A 13571-nucleotide genomic window follows, 5' to 3' on the forward strand; every position below is an offset into this window, starting at 1 on the left:
TGGATTATTTTGATTTGAGAGAGTAGAGCTCCAGTCTATTAACATGTATGCATGAAAGCAGTTGGCCTGTTTCAAATCAGCTTGGAACATCAATGAAAGAAAAAATATCTCTTTGGCCTTTTCTCAATGTCCTTTCCAAGTCAAAGCAAATTATTCATAGTTTCCTTTAATGTCTGCTATTCTGTTTATGAGGAATGACTCAAGGGAAGTTTTCTTTAATTGAAAACAAACAGATTGCTTACATGTTGAATGGTTGGCTGATACTTAGATGTTTCCTGAGAATGTTTACTGCTTATCAGGTGTTGTATTACCTGAACTTTTAGTGACTCACGAGAAGGGACAGACATCAGGTCATGAACTCTGGTTGCTGACATTCAGATCACTCTATGGGCTAATTATGGAATTGCTGGGGAAAAAATTCTTAATAAAGCATCACCAGCAACTCATAGTTTAGCAAACCATTAAACTGCAGAGTGGATTCTCATGGCTTAGGATATTGGTAAGGGTATGATTACACATCTGTATCTGGAGTTTCTCTTGCAAGAGGCTCTGAAAAAATGGGACACATTTTTCTGCGGAGATATATGGACTAGAGGTTATAAAACATCAAGCTTGGATCAGATCTTCTTTCTTTCTGTTTCTTGTTTTCTCATTTGAGTTCTTATTTCCAAGGCCACTGCTAGCCTACTCCCATTCCTGGCTGAAGGAAATGGAAACTAAAGAAACTGATGCTTTTGCACCGGAAACAGAAGGATAATGAAATCAAATAACTCTTATCAATGGAGAAGTTCTGACTTAAATCTGCAAATAATCATACCTTTGTTTACTGTGCTTTGCACGATAACCTGCCATAACTGGCTACCCTGCTTCCCCAAAATCTTTCTTCTGTTTTTAGCTGAAGATGGTATTTAAGGTGATGGTTTTGGTCATTTCAGGGAGTGACTCAATTTTCCTTGGTGTCCTCCCTGTATTCAGAAGGTATACATGTTATTAAACTTCTGTTTTTCTCCTGGTAAAAAAAAAAAAAAAAAAGAAACTGATGCTATCAAATCTCTGAGGTGGGTACCTCAGAGTTGGTGACCCTAGCTAGCCACCCTTTCTTCTGTTCTCCACACGCACTGTTAAATGTAGAACTCGGGATTTCCTGGTCAGGCCCACTAAAGCTCAAACACTCAGAGTTGTTTTCTCCTGCTGATGGTGGTCGGGGGAGCTCAACAGATACAGAGAGGTGAACTGGCCTCATGGTTTAACGTTTAAGGATGTCTGACTTAGTAAAAGTCCCAATTTTCTTCATTGCTTTGGGTAAGTCTGTTGAAACGTTTTTAATGCCTTTTCTTTTGACTTGGAAATTCAATTTTTATGTAAGGAAATTTTGAGTTCTTAAATTTCTTCCCTTTTGAATTCTTTTTTTTTTTTTCACACACACACACTGTATTTTATTTTTACAAGAGATAAATAAACGGACACCTTTTGAATTCTAATCAGGAGACAGAGAGGAAAACAAATCAACCTTTGACTTTTTAGGACTTAAAAAATTGAGCAAGACTTCTAATTGGATTCATTTGTTTTATGTTCAAAATCAGAAGCTATAAACTCTTAGGTCATTGGAGTAGTGAGCTTATGGCCACCTGATTGTATTAAAGGGTTATGGATAGATTTGTGAAAAGATATTTCCTGGGCAAAAAGATTAGAAGATCAGCAATCTTTTAATGTTTATATTTCCTAAATAGTATTTCTATAAATATAATCTTCACTCATTGGTTCCTACAGATAATCTGCTTTATTTTGTAGATGACACATGAATATTTGGAGGTCAGGTTCTTGGCTTTCTATTTTAAAAAGTGGTTGGTAATAGGTGTACCCTTTATCAGGCATTCTTTCATGAGTTCAGTTTCTCTAAAGTTCAAAATCGTTAGCAAATGGTGTAGTGGTTAGAGCCGTGGGTGTGGATTCAGTACACAGGGGTCCTGACATCTTCCTGCCACTACAGCCAGCATGACAAGATATAAATCACTGTCTCTCTGGGCTAGCTTTTTCATCAGTAAAAATTCAAAAGTGGACCTAGATGACTTTTAATCTTCCTGCAAGCTCTAACATAAGTTTCTATATTGACAATATTTCTGAAAAGCAGTAAAGCCTCTCCTTGAGAATGGAATGTATTATATGATAGTTTTTAAAAAAGAATAAAATAATGTACCTCTATCTAAGTAAAATCTCAAACAAATAATATCTTTTCAAGTAGTAAAGTGATATCAAAATAATTCACATTTCACAGGATGTGTTTGTTTAGTGGGGGTTTTTGTTTTTGTTTTTTTACATTTTTAGTGAAACACCTTGTTTAAAAAACAAAGAAAGTTAGTGTTCTTTTTCTTTAATGTTGAAGTCATGACTGAGGCTTGACAATTTCCTAAGGTTTCTGCTTTAGCCACTTTTAGAGAGTCTTCTTTGCTTCTTTATTTCTGCTTTATTCTCCTGCTCATCTGTCTGTTCATCCTGAGGAGGAAAAAATTTAAAGGAATAGATAGTCCTCCAGATAATAAGCTTCTTCTTGCCTGAATGTTTTTAGTACTTTCTCATATCCTCTCACTTTCCCAAATATGCCAATGATTTACCCCGAACCTCTCTTTTTGTCCACTCTCTTTTTGTTTCACTGAGACTGAAAGCATCACCTGATAGTAGCTGAAAGAGTGCCCCTCCTGCTTACTCTTGAAGAAGCCATAGTGCATGGGTTCAAGCAAAGGCATCGTTTAGACTGTGCATGGTTTGGAATGAGAAGTAACTTAGGAGCCTATGGCCTCCCCACGGTTTCTCTGGGAACTTTTCTGGGCTTCCTATGTGGCTTTGTTTCCTCTTAAATTTTAAGTCAGATTCTTTCTATTCCCAGATCCCCGATTCCTCTTTGGTAGTAAAATTGTCACTCAGATGCATACTCTCTTTTACAAAACCAGAGGATCACTTGTATGTTGTTGTGACAGGTTGAGTCTCCCGATGCTTGGTCACCAGTATCTCCTGTTGACACCGTCACCCGTCTCCTCTTCCTCACTCTCCTCAATTCACTCTGAGTTTATGTTCTGTCTCACTGCATCTGTTTTCACTTGACTTTTTCACTATTTGGAGAACAAAGTTATAGTTCTGATTCCCAGAGGGGTCAATTACCCTCACCGTGTTCTCCATCCCATATTTCATTTCCAACCCAAGCTGCCATTTTGCACTTGGCTTGTTCACATCACAGTTAGGGGAGGAAGTGTGGATTGGAATCAGAGGGGAGGCAAATATGTTGAGCTGGTTTACCCAAATCCGTCAGTGCACCTGGAAAAACTATATAGCAGAGTGGATAGAGCATAGGTATTAGAATCAGAAACCAGCGTTCAAATCTAGGCTTTGCTGCTTATGAGCTGTTTGCCCTTAGGAGGTCACATAACCGCCATAAATTCAGTTTCTTCACGCGTAAATTGTAGGCAATAATAGGAATCTTATTGGACTGTTGTGTGGAATGGAAATAATGGATAATGTATTCAAAGTGCCTGACACTTGAGAGAGAGGTGCTAAATAAATAATACTGATTCATTATTATTAATGCCACAAAAAGTTAACACAATAATAAAGTTATTGATGATCCAATAGTACAGTCCTTAATGCAGTTCGACAACTATTCATCGAGAGCCAAATGTAGACTCTAGTCTGTGTGTGAGAGTCTGTAGGGTGTATGAATGAAGTGTAAATTGTAACTCTTTTCACTTTCCCTTCATCTTCATTTTCAGTACTGTACAAAGTCCAAAACATTTAGCAAGGTACTCAAAGCTCTTCCGCACCCGTCCTCAGGCAATCTCTCCAGCCCTCCCCTCTCCCTCTTGCTCCTACAGCCTCCATTCTTGCCGATCCAGGTTACTCACGTCCATATGCCTCCTTGTGTTTCCTCGGGCCGAAGACAGACAAGAATGAGGCAGATCCTACTCATTTTAAGACTCAACATAAATGTGACTTTCCCTGTGGAGTCTTTCTTGACCTGCCCTTCTACCCCATCCTCACAGGAAGGGTGACTTATATAAAACACATAGCATAATAAGCCCTTAATAAATGTTGTTCCCAGGCCTGTTACCCCTCTTACCTATCTTATCGCTCCTTACTCTCACTGTTGTAAGTTTCAGCTAGCAAGGCCTCTGTCTTAGATGTCTTCTGTAGGAGAGGAAGCAAGAAGAAGTAGCTCCATTACCTATTCGCTGTGTTACTTGGACACGTTCAGAATCTGTTTTTACTTCTCTAAGTGGGAGTTACTTGTGTAACTGACCTGCTGTGTATAAAGCAGTTGGCACATAATAGGTGATTACTTTTTAAATATGATGATAGTGGCACCTCTATGTTAATTTCTACATGGTTGGGTTGCTGCCTGTCACTACATTCGAACTCATCAAGGCCTGGGATCGTACTTCGTGTGTTACTGTAGCTCCGTTACAATCACAGCTATGGGCTGATCACAACTATGGGATGACTGCATGCATGCTTGCAAGTCCTTCATTCTTTTCTCCAGAAATACTGCATCACCTAGGGCTCGCAGTGGCTCCAGCTCACATCCAGAGCTCCCTATGCTTATTTCCTCAACTGAGCATCTCTTCTAAGCTCACACCACCCTCTGGCACTTTTGTATCCTTGGTGGCTCTTGACTGTGCCTAAAATTAAAGTGAGAAGGTTTAAAACATTCCCCATATTTGCTTTTATTTTGCTTCACTTCCTCCCCTAAGAGGAATCTCCTTTTTGGTTCTCTAAGCGGTGTTTATATATCTAACCATGTAAGATACCTTCCACTTGATGAAAAACTAAAGTTTTGGTGCAAGTTAAATAATAGTCTGCAGTGGACAAATACAATTCAAAATAAAGGAAAAAACCCTAGGCTGGGACTTCCCTGGTGGCACAGTGGTTAATAATCTGCCTGCCAATGCAGAGGACATAGGTTCGGGCCCTGGTCCCGGTGGCAAGATCCCACATGCCGTGGAGCAACTAAGCCTGTGTGCCACAACTACTGAGCCTGCGCTCTAGAGCCCACTAGCCACAACTACTGAGCCTGCCTGCCACAACTAATGAAGCCTGCGTGCCTAGATCCTGTGCTCCGCAACAAGAGAAGAAGCCATCACAATGAGAAGCCTGCGCACCACCATGAAGAGTAGCCGCGGCTCGCCACAACTAGAGAAAGCCCGCGCGCAGCAATGAAGACCCAATTCAGTCAAAAATAAATAAATTAATTAATTAATTTTTTAAAAAACCCCCAAAAACCCAGGCTGACTGATTACCTTAGCTTACTGTAATAGAAATTAAACTTTTGGAATGGATTCATGCAAAAGAAAAAAAAAATTTTTTTTGTTTTTTTTTGTTTTGCATTTTATGTTGGTGAGTTTTATGAAACTGCTGTGGCTTTTAGAACAGGGTGATCACTAATCTAGTGGGAGAATATGTGCAAATGAGGAAGCAAAATATTGTCTGAGAAAAACAAGGACATTTTGAAAAAGATGTTAAATACACAGTTTGTCTCTAGTTCTGAAGTGTTCATTTCCTTGAATCGGGTTGTACATTTTGGGGATGCCAGAATGTCTTTCGCTTAAGTGGAATTAATGCAAGAAATGGAGCCCTAAAAACCTGGGTAGTTTTCACTTGCATGTTTTTTGTCAAAGTACTTGAGCTGATTCAGTTAATTATGCCCCCCCCCCCCCACAGAGTTCCATTTTCATCTGAACCCACATGGCAAAGCAGTAAATGATACGTGCAAATAAGGATCCGCCTCTGGGGAAAGGCTTCTTAAAGGCATGCCTGCTCTCACTTTGTGAGTTGCCAATAGTGTGCTCAGCTAGGTTGCAGGGCTGCGACCCCATGAAAGGGAACTTGTCTTCTCCCTTTTTTTCCCCAATATTAGTGTCAAAATATTCCATTTTAAATATATTTGAATACCAAGGCGAGATGTGACAAATGCATTTCTACTAAAATGAAAATGAAAGATTGCCTATTTCAGGGATTCTGTTGGAAGTATATTCTGTTCTATCTTAATAATGCTGAAGGATATATCAGAAGGTCTTTACTTCTACTCAGGTGTCATCAAAACTCAAGCAAACATCTTGCACTGGGATCAAATCTTTCTAGCTATTGTTGCATTTCAATTAAAATTATATTTTATAAAAAAGGGATAGAGTGTATTTAACCTCAAAATGATTCTTTATCTGCTTCTCAATTGGAGAAATATTTTTCAAGACTCAAATAAAGTTTTACACTATAAGAAGGAAGAACTGAATGCTAAATGAATACTTTAAAATACGGTTCCTGGGTCTTTATTTTAATTTTTGGTTTTAGGCAGGACGTCTAATCATGACAGAGAGCCTTCTGAGTTTTAGGGGTTTTTTTGTTGTTGTTGTTTGATTTGCAAGCTGATATAAATACCACAGTCCTGTAGGAATTTCTCTGGGGCCCAATATCATTGAATTTCAGGTTAGAATGCAGTTCAATACACAGCACATGGCATAATGGGCTCTGGACAGGTGAACTGGGGTTCAAAGCCAGCTCTGCTGCTGGAGAACTCTGGAACCTTGATCAATCTCCTGATCTGGGTTTCACTTTTACCATCGTAAATGGCTATACTAATGCCTCCCTGGCAGACTGACTCTGAGAATCAAATATTTCACAGTACATGAAGATCTTCACCTGTGCATGGCAGAAAGTACTGTAATACAGTGTGGTCCCCGGACCAGCAGCATGAACATCCCCTGGGAAATTGTCAGAAATGCACCTTCTTGACCCCGCACCAGACTTACTGAATGAGAAATCTGGGAGCAGGACCCAAATATCTGTATTTTAACAAGCCTTCTAGGTGATTCTGATGCATGCCCAAGTTTGAGAAATTGCCACAGTGTATAATGAACTAGATAAGGACATTTACTGACTCAGGTAAACAGCAATTTAGAATCATCCTAGAAACTCTTTAAATAAGGTGGCTTGTACTTTTTAAAATGTCATAATGGGAAGAACAATCTTCTTTATAAATTTAGAAGCTACAGATATGAATAAAAGTAGCTAATAATTATTGATAGCTTATTATCTTCTAGGGCTGATGAGATTGCGTTACATACACTAATTTGTTTATTTAACTCTCAAAACAGCCTCAAGAGAGAGGTGCTATTAGCAGCTACACTTGACTAAGCAAAGTAAAGGGATTACAGAAGCTGACCCGTCAAAATGGAGGTGGGCCTCTCACTCCACCACATTTCACAAACCTGACGTTTAACCACAATTAGAAAAATATTTGAGGAAATCAACCTGATTCTAGAAGTCATTATTTTGACAGAATTGTTGAACAGACATTCATAATTGTATTCCATTTTTTTAAGTTTTTAATTAAAAAATATTAAACAGCCTTGAGATATAAGTGATCGATATAAAAAATACATGTATTTGACGTGTACCATCTGATGCATTTGGACGATGCATTTACCCACGAGGCCATCACCACAGTCAAGATCAAAGAGACGTCCATCACCTCTGAAAGTTTCCCTGTGCCTCTTTTATGTTTGCTTTTGCTTGTCTTTGTTGTTTGTTGTTGTAAGAACACGTAACACGAAATCTGCTCTCTTAACGTGTTTGTTAGTGCACAATACAGCATTGTTATTGTATTCAGCAGAAGGGATCACTTCTACAGATACAGTCTTCCTCCTTAGGCTGTGTCATAGAAACCTTCCTCACCTTCCTTCTGGAACTTATCAGTGGTGTATGCCAGTGTTTATATCTACACACACACAAATATGTATTTATGTATGTGCTTTTACACCTATCTGCATATGTGTGTATGTATGTATAAACCTCTTGAGGGTAGAAATCACATTTGTCTTATTCATCCTTTGTAGTTCAGTGCTTAGAACAGTGTCTGGCACACAATTCTAATTCAATAATTACTAATTTAATCAATGAATGAGTGAATGAATGCATCTCTGCTGGTGATGGTAAAAAAAAAAAATATCAAAGATTTACAGCTTTAGAAACCAGGATCTTTTTTTTTTTTTTTTTTTTTTTTAGTATATGTGCTGCCGAAACGAGCACAGGATCTTTTTTTGAGTACTATTGAACTGAAGAAATTGTGGCCGAATCTCTACTTAGAGAGCAGACACATTCACTTTAATATTTTTAACATTAACACGGCCAACAAACCCACAAGTTATTAGATCAATGTGACATTTCATTCAGCCATTAATCATAGAGACATAAATATTGAGGTTGAAAAGAATCTTAGAGAACATCTAATCTCTCCTTTTGCAGACTGGGAATTTGGGCTCGGGAGTTAAGTGACTTGTTCAAGGTTAAATGCTGGTTAGAGGTGAGGCTGGAAGCGATGCTGAAATCAAGGTCAGCTGATTCCTAGCTCAGCACTGTTCTCACTCTAGACTGTCTTAATATACTGGCACTTGGCCCTGAGTTTGGGCATGTGATACATGAAATGCAGTTAATAATACCTTTCTACAATATCATATTTAGTACAACTTAAAAGTACAAATGGAATGTTCTTCTAAACTGGCTTTGCCACTAGCAAGCTGTGTAATCTTCAACAAGTTACTTTAACATCATTGTGCCTCAGTTTCCTCATCTCTAAATCTTAGAAAAATATTCGTACCTGCTTCCCAAGATTGTGATGAGGATTAAAGGAGATGAAATATGTAAAGTGTTTAGAACAGTACCTGGCACATAGTAAGCTCTTTGCAGATGTTATGATGTCATATTATTTTTGGGAGGAAAGTTTGTCAGATGGCCATTTTCTTTTGAATTGGAGTGACGAACAGCTACAGTGAAAGCCTAGCTGAATGGTGAGTTTTCATAGATGGCAGATGAGCAAACTCCTCCTAATTCCCATCCAAGACCAGACAAAGGAGTAATGCTCTTTCTTACTCACTTATTCCCACCTGACTTGGTGAGCTGGGATATTCCTTCATGTTACTTGTTAAAAGTGTGTGACTTGGACACATTTGAATAAATACAATTGAGCAGGCTAGATGGAATGACCTAAATTCTTACCAAAAGTTTTGGATTATAAACACAAATTCCATTTGAAATGATCAATCCACGTAAAAGCAACCCGCATGTCCGACATTACATAGTTGATACCTAGAGAAGTTGTAGATAGGTGTGCAGTTTACAATGAAGAGAGGAAACAAAGGTGAACCTTGCTTGAGAAAATGGGTATATTTCTGAAAACTTGTCAACAAATTAAATCTTTTAAAAAAAAATCATGGTTAGGTACTTCTGGGAAACTCTTCATTTACCAAAAAAAAAAAATCATAGCGGAAATTCATTCTGTAGTTTTCTCTCTATTCTAAAGACAAATCTAATTTAATTTGGAAAGATTATGAAGGTACTTACATATAGCATCATATATAACATGTAGTATATATATATTATTCATATAGTGTATATATATGTTTATTTGTCTGTGTATATATACACACACACAGGTTTGGGTTTGGTGTCAAGTTTGAAATATGCATCCATGCCGATTGCAAAACAAATTCCTTAAGTGAGCTGAGGCAATGAGTTCATGTTATTCACTGATCACTAAGCAGTTAGATTTACAGCAAACATAACAGATTGATCAGAATTGGCAGCAAACAGACTAAAGCACTCTGGTGGCATTTGCCACCACGGTTAAATTCTCCTTCATTAGGCAATTGTAACTACTTAAGCCATTTACAGGATGGTCAGTGAAAGGCATTCACATCAGAAGAACTTCTCGTAAAATGGAAAGTATATTTGGAACACAGAGTGGGTGGTCAGAATCAGGCTTAATTCTTTTTCTTTAAAAAAAAACAGACAAAAAATGAGGTTGACTTGTTTGTTTGCTTTAGGTTTGGATTCTGTGTAGAAACTTGATTTCCTTTTGAGAACCCAGAAAAATGCACACTCATTTCTCATAGGACCATCATGTTTACATTCCAAGGCAGAGAGAACAGATCTTTGTTGAAGGCTGCACTTTACTGCACCGGCACAAAATGGAAACTTGAAAATTGGTTCTGCAGCTTCCATTAGGAGAAAGGAATTGTCAATTATCCATAATTAATATTTACTGAGGACTCACAGGGGTTGTAGCAGGTACGAGGGAATGTCAAGCACACCCACAAAAGTTATGTTATTTCAAGTTAAATATAGATTTGACTGCAATGTTTTCCCACTAGTACTATATTTTTTCATTCCTTTAGAAATCTAGTTATATATTTTTAAAGAAGGGTTGACTGTATATTCTTTAACCTGTTTCTCTTTTACTTCTCCCTGCGGCAAAAAGAAGCAGCGGCAACAAAAATAAAAGTTTTTATGATCCTGCTGAATCAAGATACTAAAACATGAGTTAAATGAAGAGGTGTGGTGGTTTTAATGAAGAAAAATAAAACGATTTAAGCGTTGCCAGGTGGAAAATGAAACAATCTCTTTATATGGAATGTGTAGAGGGGGATGAGGTACACAGATACCTGGGAAGGCAGTTTCCAGTGTCAGGAATTTTTTGCCATGGTCTTTGATCTGCAGTCCAATTTCAGTCTTGGTCTAAGAGAAAAAACAAAGAGGAAAACTATTACTTGTTTTAATGAAAAAAATCTCAGTAAACCAAGGCTGACTATGGAGAAACCATCCAGGAAAAAAAGGTGTTGATTCAAACAGCAAACAAACCTTACAAACAAAAATCAAAGCAAAACAAAAAATCCCCCTCTTTCTCACACAGAAACCAACATTCTAAATCACCAGACATTTAATGTGTTGTCCATCCAAGGTTATACTATTATTTGATATCCTCTGTATACCTTTTCTTTTTAATGAGTAGGGATTTTATATCTTTTGGGGATTAGCCATTGTTTCTAGCTGATAACGTTATTATTAATGTAATTCAACTTCTAAAATTATATTAGCAGTCATCTGCCTATGGAATACGGCCGATGGAAATGTTTCCCACTGCCATTTTGCTGTTAGGATATATTCTGACTTTGTTGCAAGGACTGGTTTTTACAAGTGGTATTCACATGGGTAAAGGAAAAGACCTCTCTTTTTGTGCCCTAGGGCACATAAAGTTGACTTGGGAGAGCACCCTTTGACTCTCCCAAGGATTCTGGATAAAATAAGGCCTGTTAAAAAAATAGCTGCCTGACTCAAAAATATGAAAGGGAAATCTTGAGTTGCCAGAAAAGAAAAGGATATTCAGAGTCAGAGAAAAAAAGCCATAGTTTGGGTAGGGTGTTTGAGTATCAAGCTGGATGTTTTTCTTAGGTGTTTGGATTTTAATACCAGTGAAGACCAGGATCAAAGCCACTCTATGAAACTAGAAAGGGCTATTTTTATCTTTTAACTGGGATCAAATACTCAATCTAATGTGTAGGGAAGTATCCTGGAAGCCATACACCCACCTTTAGTCACTGATGGAAACAGAGTCCCCTGGAAGACACTGGAACTTCAAGCCCACAGGTGAAGAGGTTCAGGAATGTGGCTAAGAAACCAAAACTCTAAAGTAAAACTAAAACCTAAAGCTAAAAACCAAATGCCACCAATAGGAAAATCCATACTCTTGGGACCACAGGTAACAGAGAAATCTAAAAGGAAACAAATAATACTATTAAAAATGTTCATAGATGAAGGGATAGACACTATAAATGTTACAGAAACAGAGAAAGCAGATTGGAAAATGAACCAAATAGAACTTTTAAGAGTAAATTTAAATTAAAAAATTTGAGTGAAGAATGTATTAAATATATTCCTTTGTGTGTGAGATGGGTGGGGGAGTGGAAACTAAGCTACTATTTAGTGTACAGTGATGCCTACCCAATAGACCATTTTCCCAATTGAGGATTTTCTCCTTAATTCTTTATATAAAATTACGTAGGCAACAAATGTGTTTAATTATTTATTTCTTTTATTACCCTCAAATACTAAAAACTCTCATTTGTCATGATCTCAATATATACCATTATTTCAAAGGGTAAAAAAGAGACAAATAGAAGTCAAAAGATGATGGTTCTATTCTTTCTTCTCTCTTCTGCTGCCAGGTGTCAGTTCTGGGGTTTGATTTTGTCCTACTTATAAGCTGTTATTTCATGGATACTCACAGAAGACATGAGACTCAAGGGTCAGAGACAAAGGACTCTGTTACAACACAGCAGACAGCATGAGCATCAGTATATTCGCACCAGTTCTCCGTTACCCCCAAGTGTCACGGGGTGATGCAGAGGGCCTAGATGTATGCCTGCACATGCGGTGGGTCGCGTTACAGGAATGGAACTCTGAGCTCGGGGAACCCAGTTTTGTAACAAGCAGGGAGCAATTCTGCTCTTTGTCCTGAAGGGGGGGTGCTACTTCATCCCTCAAGGCTTCTCACAGCAAACACGGCCCTTTGAAACAGCCTTGGTAGAGTGGGCAGAGTTTCGCATGCTCAGCATACCCAGCAAGACGTGTAGGACCTCAGGAGACCCATAGGGGAGAGTCTCCCACAGCGGGAACATCACTTAGCCTCTTACATTCTCACTGCCTCAGCTCCCACGCTGGTTAAGTGAAGCAGTAGAAATCAGATACTTCCAAGATTGGATCGGCTCTGATATTCTATGAATCTCTATCGACTAAAGGTTTTGTTCTGACATAAAAGACGTGTTCAAACTGGGAATAACATCTCAGGTTTCTGACTTCAGTGCAGAAAGTAGATAAGCATTCATAAGATGGCAGATCTAGTAAGGGAAAGGGATCAGATATTTTAAAAACACGTTAGTGCAACTAATGAAATCACAGCCATGAAGAATTGAATCACAACAATTAAAAACAGTAAGTGATACATTTATTTTAATATCAATTGTGGTTTGGATGTATGTACTCTGATAAAATACTAATATTATTGAATATTATTTCCTTGGGGCCTAAAGGCTTACCTATTAATTACTTTGATTAGTCTATTTTGCTTAATGTGGGTGAAAAGAATAACTATTTCAGTTTGTGATGCTAGGCTTATCCCGTGTTTTTTGTTGTTGTTTTTGGAGGCTGTCTTGTATAACATATTCAATTTATTTCTTTATAATTATGAAGCTATATGTTTACACCGTCATCTTTTGCTATATTTATATCCTTTCTGATGACCAACTTCAATTGTCATGATTTAGAAAGGCCTCACAGTCTTGAGAAGAAAGCTTTGGTTGTCCTGTATCACATACACGTACCCACGTTTCACCCCTTAATACCAAAATTGTCATTCTTTCCTTCAGATTGATAATTCACTCGGACCTGTGTTATGACGAATTTCCCAGAGGTGCAAGGTGGTCCCTTTGTCCTGATCTTCTTCGAGAGCTGAGTGTGATTTCTTTATTCCACAAGGCTAGGAAAACGTGCTCAAGAGCTTATTACTCATAAATTCTTCAGACATTGTTTTTCTGCTTCTTTCTAATAAGCAACTGAAATAAAGCAAATCTCCTGACATATCCTTGTTCTCTTATGCCCATTTTTATAGAAAAGGCTTCTGCACCACTCGCATTCAGATCTATATTGCAATCAGTGTTAAACACCTCCCTCTAAAATGACTATACTGTATGCAGATT

General features: G+C 37.9%; 1 long non-coding RNA gene across 2 annotated transcripts in view; it reads left to right on the forward strand.

The window, feature by feature from the left end:
• Positions 1–13306, forward strand: part of LOC133094290 (uncharacterized) — a 222693-nt gene extending 209387 nt beyond the window's left edge. For both annotated transcript variants that reach the window (XR_009701446.1, XR_009701445.1), the window contains exon 3: positions 13242–13306. This is a non-coding gene — a long non-coding RNA (uncharacterized LOC133094290). The remainder of the gene's footprint in view (positions 1–13241) is intronic.
• The last annotated feature ends 265 nt before the right edge of the window (positions 13307–13571 follow it).

The sequence above is a fragment of the Eubalaena glacialis genome, chromosome 7, assembly GCF_028564815.1.
Source record: "Eubalaena glacialis isolate mEubGla1 chromosome 7, mEubGla1.1.hap2.+ XY, whole genome shotgun sequence".
Classification (NCBI taxonomy): Eukaryota; Metazoa; Chordata; class Mammalia; order Artiodactyla; family Balaenidae; genus Eubalaena; species Eubalaena glacialis.